We start from the raw sequence: 9,258 nt of genomic DNA on the forward strand, positions 1-9,258 counted from the left end.
TGGCCTTGAAATAAAAGTCGAGTCATCTAAATAAAACGAATTGGATAAATGAAATTAAAAAATAATAATTTATTAAACTTACCTTAATTAAAACATTCAACATTAAATGTAATTAAATAAACATATTACATTTTACACAAATGCATGGCAGAGTAAATCAACAACATATTTTAAAAGACAAATAAATACTTAGACTTATAAACTATCAAGACATGGAAGTTTTGTTACATTTAGTAAATAGAATAATCAAATGCATTATTTGATATACATTGCCTTTAATTATATTCAATATGATGTTAATTATGATATTATTTAATCAATCATTTCTTACCATAATTTTTAGAGGAAAGCTACAAATTAAAATCTTATCTTAAACATTTAGGGTTAAAAATTTTATTCCTGATCTAGAGGATATACGCAATTTGATTCATCAATTTTCTGATAAAATAGAGTAAAAAATTTAATCTTTTAATTATTTACACGTTAAATAATTTGATATAAATAATTAAATTATTTTACATAACATGTATTTTTATATCTATTATCATCTTTACATAAAAATATATTCATATGAGAAGTCATATTTCAAGATTTGGTTAATTCTAAACGAAAATGTTTGGTAACAAAAAAAAATCAGCCAAAAACAGTTTTAATTTGCTTTATTTAGCATTCATTAATTGTTGTGACAATTAATTAATGCTAAATAAAGCAAGTTCTGGCTGTTTTTTTTGTCTACCTAGCATTACTCAATTCTAAAACTCTATATAAAGATAAAGGATTTTTCTTTGTTATCAAAATAAACATGGCCCCAGTCTCCAAAAAAATTTCATTACCAATTTCTCTTCTATTAACCCTAATTGTTGCTTTGCATTTCAATGGGTGTGAGAGCGGCTTGTTCCGCAAAACAAAAGTTGAGGTGTATAACAGATTGCCGAACAACCTTAAACTTGGTCTTCATTGCAAAGACAAGCACCATGATCTTGGTCCAGTAACACTTGAACCAAATCAATCATGGAGTTTCAGATCCCTCCCGAAAATCTTCCAACACGTAACTTTATACTTTTGTCGATTTTATTGGGCACGTGGTGATCATTGGTTTGACATTTATGTTCAAGAGAGAGACAAATCAATTGGACATTATCAACTTTGGAATGTCACTGAATCAGGTCCATGCAGACATAGATGGGATAGAAACTTGGATGAATGTTTCTTTTGGAGCAATGCTTAATTGATGGAATTCGTTTAATACTGGAATTTATTTTATGATGAGTGCTCTTAAGAACATTTTGTTAAAAATGTTGCATATATAATAATATAAAAGTTTGGTTACCAGCTTAATTATATATTATAATGAAAGCTGTTAGAGGCTACAGTGTCCCTCTTCAGAAGCAACAGCAAAAGAAAACTAGAGATAATGTTAGAAGTTACAATGCAGCTAGGTCCACTTATTCTGTTTTCCTCCTTTTAGTTATTTTGTTTTTTGTTTCAGTTAGTTAGTCCTGTTGAGCTGTCTTAGTAGAAGTTTCTAGGCAATTTTACAGTTAGTTACAGTTAGTTATTAGCTGTCAATTATCAGGTTAGCTAGCTCATGTGCTAGAAAGTTCTAGCTATGGCTATAAATGCTCAGTCTCCATGTAAGGCTTATTAGTTCAGTTTTTCAGCCCAATGTCAATTTATTCACTCCCAACTTTGTTCTCTCCCTTCTCTCTACTCTTTTTCTTCTTCTGAACCCAGTCTCTGACGTTCGGTACGTTTCATGGTATCAGAGCCTTTCGCTTCACAACTCTCATACAATACAAGTCACTTAACAACAATGGCACAAGGATTCATAGCAACACCTATCTCAATGAAACTGGATGAGGACAACTTATTGCAATGGAAGGATCAAGCAATCTCAATAATAGAAGAAAATGATATGCTAAGCCACGTCACAGGAAGAAAAATTCCTCCACAATTTGTATCTTCGGAGAATGGATCAGACACAACAATAAATCCAGAATATCAACAATAAAAGAGACAAGATGCGCTTCTTAAATCATAGCTGTTGGCCTCAATGAGCAAACCTTTCACTAGCACTACAAGAAACAAGGGGTTTAGCCACGAAAAAAATGTGACAAAACTCCAAGATAACGGTAGCAACTATACATTGGTCACGAAAAAATATTTGTGGCTAATCGGGGGGTTACATTTTCAATTTGCCACATTTTTGAAGTTATTAGCCACAGTTTTAAACACCGTGGAGACCTTTGAAGAGTCACGATTTGTATATCATTGCCCACACATAATGCCGTGGCTAAATAAAAATTATCAAATCAAAAAGTATAATTCTACCACACTTCATCTGTAGCTAATTTGTGCAGGCCGGGTTTTTCAGCCACAATTTTTTTCGTGACTAACGCCGGGTTATTTAATCACACTATTTTCGTGGCTAACTTGCACCGTTTTTCATATACCATTCGTGGCTAATTTATGTTAATTTGCTACATTTTTTTGTAACTAACTTTTTTTATTGTTTTATAATATGTAGCATTGGTTTTAGTTTGACTGTGGCTAATGATGACAAGTCATCTTATGCTAGTTTCACAAGTATTTTTCACTTGTTTTCATTAGGTTTCATGCACTTTCTTACACAATAAGCAAGTAATTGGATTGAAATTTCATGCCGCCCTTGGTTCAATTAAACATGGTTGTTTATGTATTTTTTCATAAGGTTTTATGCAAATTTTACTTGATGTTTTAAGTGATGCAAATACCTTGTGATTATAGCAAACTTTGATGCAATTGTTTGATTGAAGAAAAGTGGAAAAGAGGCAAGAAAAGAAGCAAGAAAGAAGTAGAGGAGAAATCAGAGGAAGTAACGTTGGTGGTCAAAGTTGGCTCACCAACGTTACCTCAAACGTTGGAGAAGGGGTATGCAATGTTATATGTAAAATTTGGGTGCCAACGTTGGGGGAAACGTTGGTGAGCCAACGTTGCCTCCAACGCCTGCGATAACTTTATTTTTTGGAGCTGAAAGAACTTTGGGCAACACATACGCGTCAATGACGCGTACGCGTGAAAGTAAAAAATGTTGAATTCACGCGTAAGCGTGAGCTACGCACACGCGTGAAATGGCAAAATTTACTATTCACGCGTACGCGTGACCAAGCCAACGTTGGAGGGAACGTAGCTTGACAAACGCTACCTCCAACGTACGTGATAAGAGGCCCAAAACTTGGAGTTGGAAAACTTGCATCGATGCGTATGCGTAGGCCACGCATACGCGTGGATGCATATTTTGGCCAGACACATAAACGTGTGAGCGACGCGCACACGCAAAACGCTGTTTCGACGCGTGCGCGTGGGCGACGCGCACGCGTGGGCGGAAAAACGTTGGTGCACCAACGTTGAGTCAAACGTTGGCGCCAATGCTCATTCCTTTCAAAATCCTTTTTCAAGCCTAACGTTTGACTCAACGTTTTCTGGCAAACGTTGAGCACCAACGTTGACATCAACTTCAGTAAAATTGAGCACCCATGTAGATAAAAAACGTGAATTGCCAGTTACCCCTCTTCAACATCACGGAGACCCATTCTAACTTGCTTCAACAAGGCCAAAAAGCCCAATCCAAGGACTTGAAGACTGAATTAGAAAGTGTATAAATAGAGAGGAATTTGATTTAAAATGGAGGCTGGCAGATCTGAGATCCGAGAGGCTAGAGAGTGAGAATCCCAATTGGAAAACTCTGCACTCAATTCTCTTTGTATTTTCTCTTCTGCATTTTTTCTGCAATTTCTTTGTTTTCTGTTTTGATTTGAGCAATGATGAACTAAACCCCAAATTCATTAGGGGGAGGAGCTCTATTGTAATCATGATGAATCATTGAAATTCTTCTTCTTCTCAATTCAATTGTGTAGCTATAGGATATCTTTTGTTTTGATTGTGAATTATTCACTCCGCAAGGGGGTTTAATTCAACTGAATGTGGATGTGAGCCTCGGAAGGGGGATCATCTACATTAGAATTGGAGCTCTATCCTTCACAATTCTCCTAACCAACACCATTCGGGAGGAATTGAGGTTTTGAGAATTTGTGTGGCATATGGATGAGAGAATGTGCTCTAACTCTTCTCATGACAATTAGATCAAGGAATTGGCAAGATTGATTGTGATCAGAGAGATTGGATTGCCAAGGAATTGGGATCCAATCAATTTTAATCCGCCATTGATCTACTCATATGATTGAGAAAGGAGTTGAGACTTAATTGGTTCACGATGGATTATGATATCTCCAATCCCTGATGAATCATTTTCTTTGAATTTCTTCAATTTAGATCTCTCTGATTTACTTTAATCTGAACTTGTTCACTGCTGTTTTAATTTCCTGTATCCTATTTTTCCTTTTCATGCAATTTAAGTTTCACTGCAATTTAGATTCAGCAATTTTACTTTCTTGCACTCTAAGATTCAGTTATTTACATTCTTACAATTTAAGATTCAGCCCTTTTAGTTTCAGCAATTTACCTTTCTTGCCATTTAAGTTTTAGCCAATTTACTTTCAGCAATCTACATTCTCTGCAATTTACATTCTGTCAAGTCAATTCTCACTCAAATCACCAACTGTCAGCTTAACTAGACTCATCATTATACTAAAATTGCTTGATCCATCAATCCCTGTGGGATCGACCTCACTTTTGTGAGTTTTACTACTTGATGCGACCCAATACACTTGCCGATTAGTTTGTGCGGAATCTAATTTTCCCTCGTAAGCTAATAATAATAATAATACGACAAGTCTAAATTTGTATACAATAAAAAATAAGAAAAATCCTAACATAAATAATTAAAATTCTAACATGTTCTAGAGTAAATATATTTAAAAAGTTAACTATTATTTATTAACTATACTAACTAAATGTCTGGTATATTACCGGTCATACTAGGCATTTCATCACCATATTTTGATAATAAAAATTTGTGCTGCCAACTAGATTTTGGTTTCTTCATATCCATCTAGTTTTTTCTCTAATGTTTCAACCTGCTTCTCTAAATTTAACACATGCGGCTGAGACACGTTGCTGGAGACTCCTCCAGTTGTAAGTCCAAAAATACGTTTAGACTTGCCAAAACCTACCAGACATACAGCACTACTAAAACCTCACACACGCTCTACATTTTCAGCACCAAAGACCTTTCCAATTGCATCATTCAGATGAGCTAACACTTTCGAAGGAACTCCTTCAGCAGTAGCACGTTCTTGATCTTTAGGCAAATGCTCTAATATTTGCTCCTACACAAGAAAAAAAATTAGATTCGTGTATACTAGATTTTAATTTATAAAATTAAATTACACATTAACTTAAAACAAATAATATGATACACTTACCGCCAAATTGTGCCCACCATTTACATAATTTCCATTCTTCTTCACCAAAGTCGACAGAATAACTTCACCAAAGTCGACAGACTAACTTTACCAAATTCAAATAGAGTTTACGGGCACGTCAAACCAAACAAGTTTTCAGCGGATCCAAATGAAGACAAAACTCACAAAGAAAGACAACTCAATCAACAGCAAAAATATCAAAGATTTTACGATCATGTTGATACATCAAAGAAGTCCAAAGCACATCAAAGAGTACATGAGTCAAGAAAAAGAGTTTAAATAACACAAGACAGATATCCAAGGAATGTAAGCAGACATATGCAGTCAACATCAAACGAGTATGCATATGCACAAGGAATAAGATTAGAGAATGAGTAGTTTACTTTTCAAGAAAGAAATATCAAACAGGAATTTCAAGACAAACCATGAAAGAATAAGATAAGTAACTGAGTAATCTCGAGAAGCAACCTCTGTCGTTTTCCAAACCCCGTAATATTTGTTATTTATTACTCATATCTCGTCTATGATAACCTATTAACTTTTTCGTACACATAATCTATCAACATTAAGTTGGCCAGACTTAACATCAGCAGATATGCAACGGTAAGCTAACAGCATTAATCAATAGGCAGTCATGTGCATAAAGCTCTAATTCTCATCATCTAGACAAGACCTATAACATGATAAACATTCAGAGTATGCAATGAATCATAGTTAGTCCATTCCCAAGGATCTAATTAGGATGAACTGCTCTAATACCATAATTTAACGACCCAACTTTCAATACGTCATGATCGTACCAAAAGTAAGGCGTTACTAACCTGTTTTCCTTATTAACTATTTAATATTGAGCCTTTAGTTCGATATTGCATTTCGATCTTTAATAAAATGCCAGAAAATTATTTTCAACTCATTAAAAGTCATATATCACACATCACCAAGTAATAATAATCACATAATTAATAATAATAATAATAATATATCTTATACAAGTAAATCAAAACAAAGCTCAGATACAACTCCTATCCCTCTGTATAAAATAAAAATTTTAAGCAACAAGCGAGGGAACTCTATGAAGATAACTTAACTCATAAACAAAGTCCATAATCGCCCGCAGTTTCAAACTGAGTCTTCGAACCTGTGTCACTGAAAGGGTGGAAGATATTGGGGTGAGAACAAACCACATACACGTTCTCAATAGGGACAGGAATACCATCAAAGCAAATAAATACTTGCAAATAGAATTAGTTTCGTTTTAAAAGAAGTTTATCCTTGAAATAACCCTTTAAAAAATGCTTTATGGAAAATATTGCTTTGAAAAACCGTAAGGAATCTTCTTTAGTTTACAAAATAGCACGGTGAATAGTTTAAAATTGGAAATGACCACAGGCGTGCCTATAGGACTTCCTACCCAATAACTTACCCCATTCAAATCTGAAATCGGGTATAGCTACAACATACATTCTCAAGCTTTTATCCAACACTCTGTTCAACCTATCTCTTTTCATTACCACAGTCTATCAGCATATAACTCAGCAATTCAGTATTAAACTCAATTTTCAGCAAACATCTCATTATCAATATCAAGTACAACCCTCAGCGTCACCACCACCAGCATGAGGGATCTCTCAGTTGTACAAACACAAGCAATACAGATAAATAATATACAAGTAGATTCAAGTAAGGCAAATAGCACATAATCACATAGTATGGCATATATAATTAGGCAAACCAATACAATTAAGCAAACCCAAACAATTCAAACATATGCAAATGATGTATGCCTGTCCTATGGCTGATGATATCATCTGTCGGTTACAAAATCAACCCGACATGTCCTGGTAGGTAACCATTGGACAGTCCCTGTGAGTGCGCATCCCCAAGCTCAAAATCATAATCAATCAAAATAAAATATCCATGTGAGAGAGCTCATCTGGAAAGGTCTAAGTGTCCGGCCACATCTTACGATGCAGGGTCAACAGAATCTCGAATCTCAACCTGGAGCAAGTGGAGCCGACCCACTGCATCTACCCAAGAAAATCTGAAACTCAGATAGTTTCACAAATTTTAAATCAACCTCGATGGGAGCAAATGGGGGCTAACCACTGCATCTACCCCAAGAGTCTCAAATCAAACCCGGAGCAAGTAGAATCACTCCACTGCATATACCCAGGCAAGTATATCTCACAATGTTTCGGGGCAAGTGGAATCACTCCACTGCATCTACCCAGACAGGTGTATCTCACCACATCCCGGAGTAAGTGGAATCACTCCACTACATCTACCCAGGCAGGTGTATCTCATCACATCCCGGAACAAGCAGAATCACTCCACTGCATCTACCCAGGCAGGTGCATCACAATCAGAATCATATTCAATATCATTTCATAATCATAATCAATTTCATCATCGATCTCATTCTCAATCTCATATTCAATCTCATTCTCAATCTCAATCTTCAATCTCATTCTCAATCTCAATATTATTAAACTCGCCTATCATCATCCTTCATCATCATATTTAATTACTATTCATCATCACAATCACTTTCAGTCTCAAGCATAACCTTCGAACTCACACTCTTATTCCCAAACCCTTGAATTTATAATTAATTTTCTTCTTAGTGTCCTTAGCAAGTTAACCAAATCTCTTCTCATTATTATAAAAACCAAATAAGTTAAAATCATAAATCAATCAAATCATAAAATCCGATCCTCTTTGAAATCCTTTAAAACATTTAAATCTTATCTCTTTTGACAATTAATTCAAACCAAACTCGGTTTTTTGAAATCATAACCAAATCAACTCCAAATTCTTAGAAAAATTTCGGCAGCACCTCTCTTAAAAACTGGAGTTTGCCACCCATCACGGGTCCCCTCTTTTCAACGTCAACTCAACAAAACCAACTTTTCAAGTCAATGTCTTACAAGAATTAGAAAGGAATAATGGAACGAAGAAGCAACAGCAGTAGTAAGGACGATTATAGCAGCAGCGGCAGTTTTGGTATCTCTGATCGATGGCAGCAGCGCTGTCAGATTTCGGTACCCGTTCTGTTCCCATGGCAGCCACAGTGGTGGTTCTAGGCAGCTCTGGTGGCAGTGGAAGGCCTCAGTGTCAACCTAACGACAATGGTTATGGCTCAGAATGGATCTAGAGCAAGGCTAGAGCAACAACAACAGTTCCAGCAGCGGCGGTGGCGTCTTCTCAGATTCTAGAAACTAGAAGCAGAGGCAGAACTGGAGAGCCCTCCTCTTCCAGCGGCAGCTTGGTGAGACGCGACAGCAGCAGAGTGCGACAACGGTGGTGATGGCTTCACGCAGCAACGACATCTTCCCTCTTTCCCGCGAACTCGACGGCTTCACTCTCTTCTCGACTGCAGCGAGCTCACAGCAACGGTTGGACGGCGACGGATCTGACAAGAACAGGACCCTCGGCGGCGCAGGATGCGACGAAGCTGGCAGCGGCAGAGTGCGATGGCTCCCCTTCTTCCTCACGTCATACCTGGCTCGCGGCGCTCTCTCCTCCCGAACTGCTCGACAGCGGCGGCAAAGAGCACGGCGGTACCTCGTCCTCCTCTCTGCAACGGCGTCGACGGCGTGTTCCAGGACGACGGCAGTGACAGCGGACCGTCACTCATTCTATTCTTCTCTTCTCTTCTCCTGGCGCGACTCTCTCTTCTCTCCTCCCTATTTCCTTTCTTTCATATTTCTGTGTATGGGTATGTGAAACACAGGTGAAGACCCATGTGTATGTGTGTGCTGAAGAGTAGGGGTAGGGGTTCTAGGGTTAGGGTTTCTCAATTAATTTGGGAATTTAGGGTTTGATTTGGGGCAAATGTAAAATTTAAAATTTTTGGGCAAATTGGAGTTTTGTTAAATTTTAATAAAATTAAGGG

The sequence above is a fragment of the Arachis ipaensis genome, chromosome B05 (genome assembly GCF_000816755.2).
Source record: "Arachis ipaensis cultivar K30076 chromosome B05, Araip1.1, whole genome shotgun sequence".
Classification (NCBI taxonomy): Eukaryota; Viridiplantae; Streptophyta; class Magnoliopsida; order Fabales; family Fabaceae; genus Arachis; species Arachis ipaensis.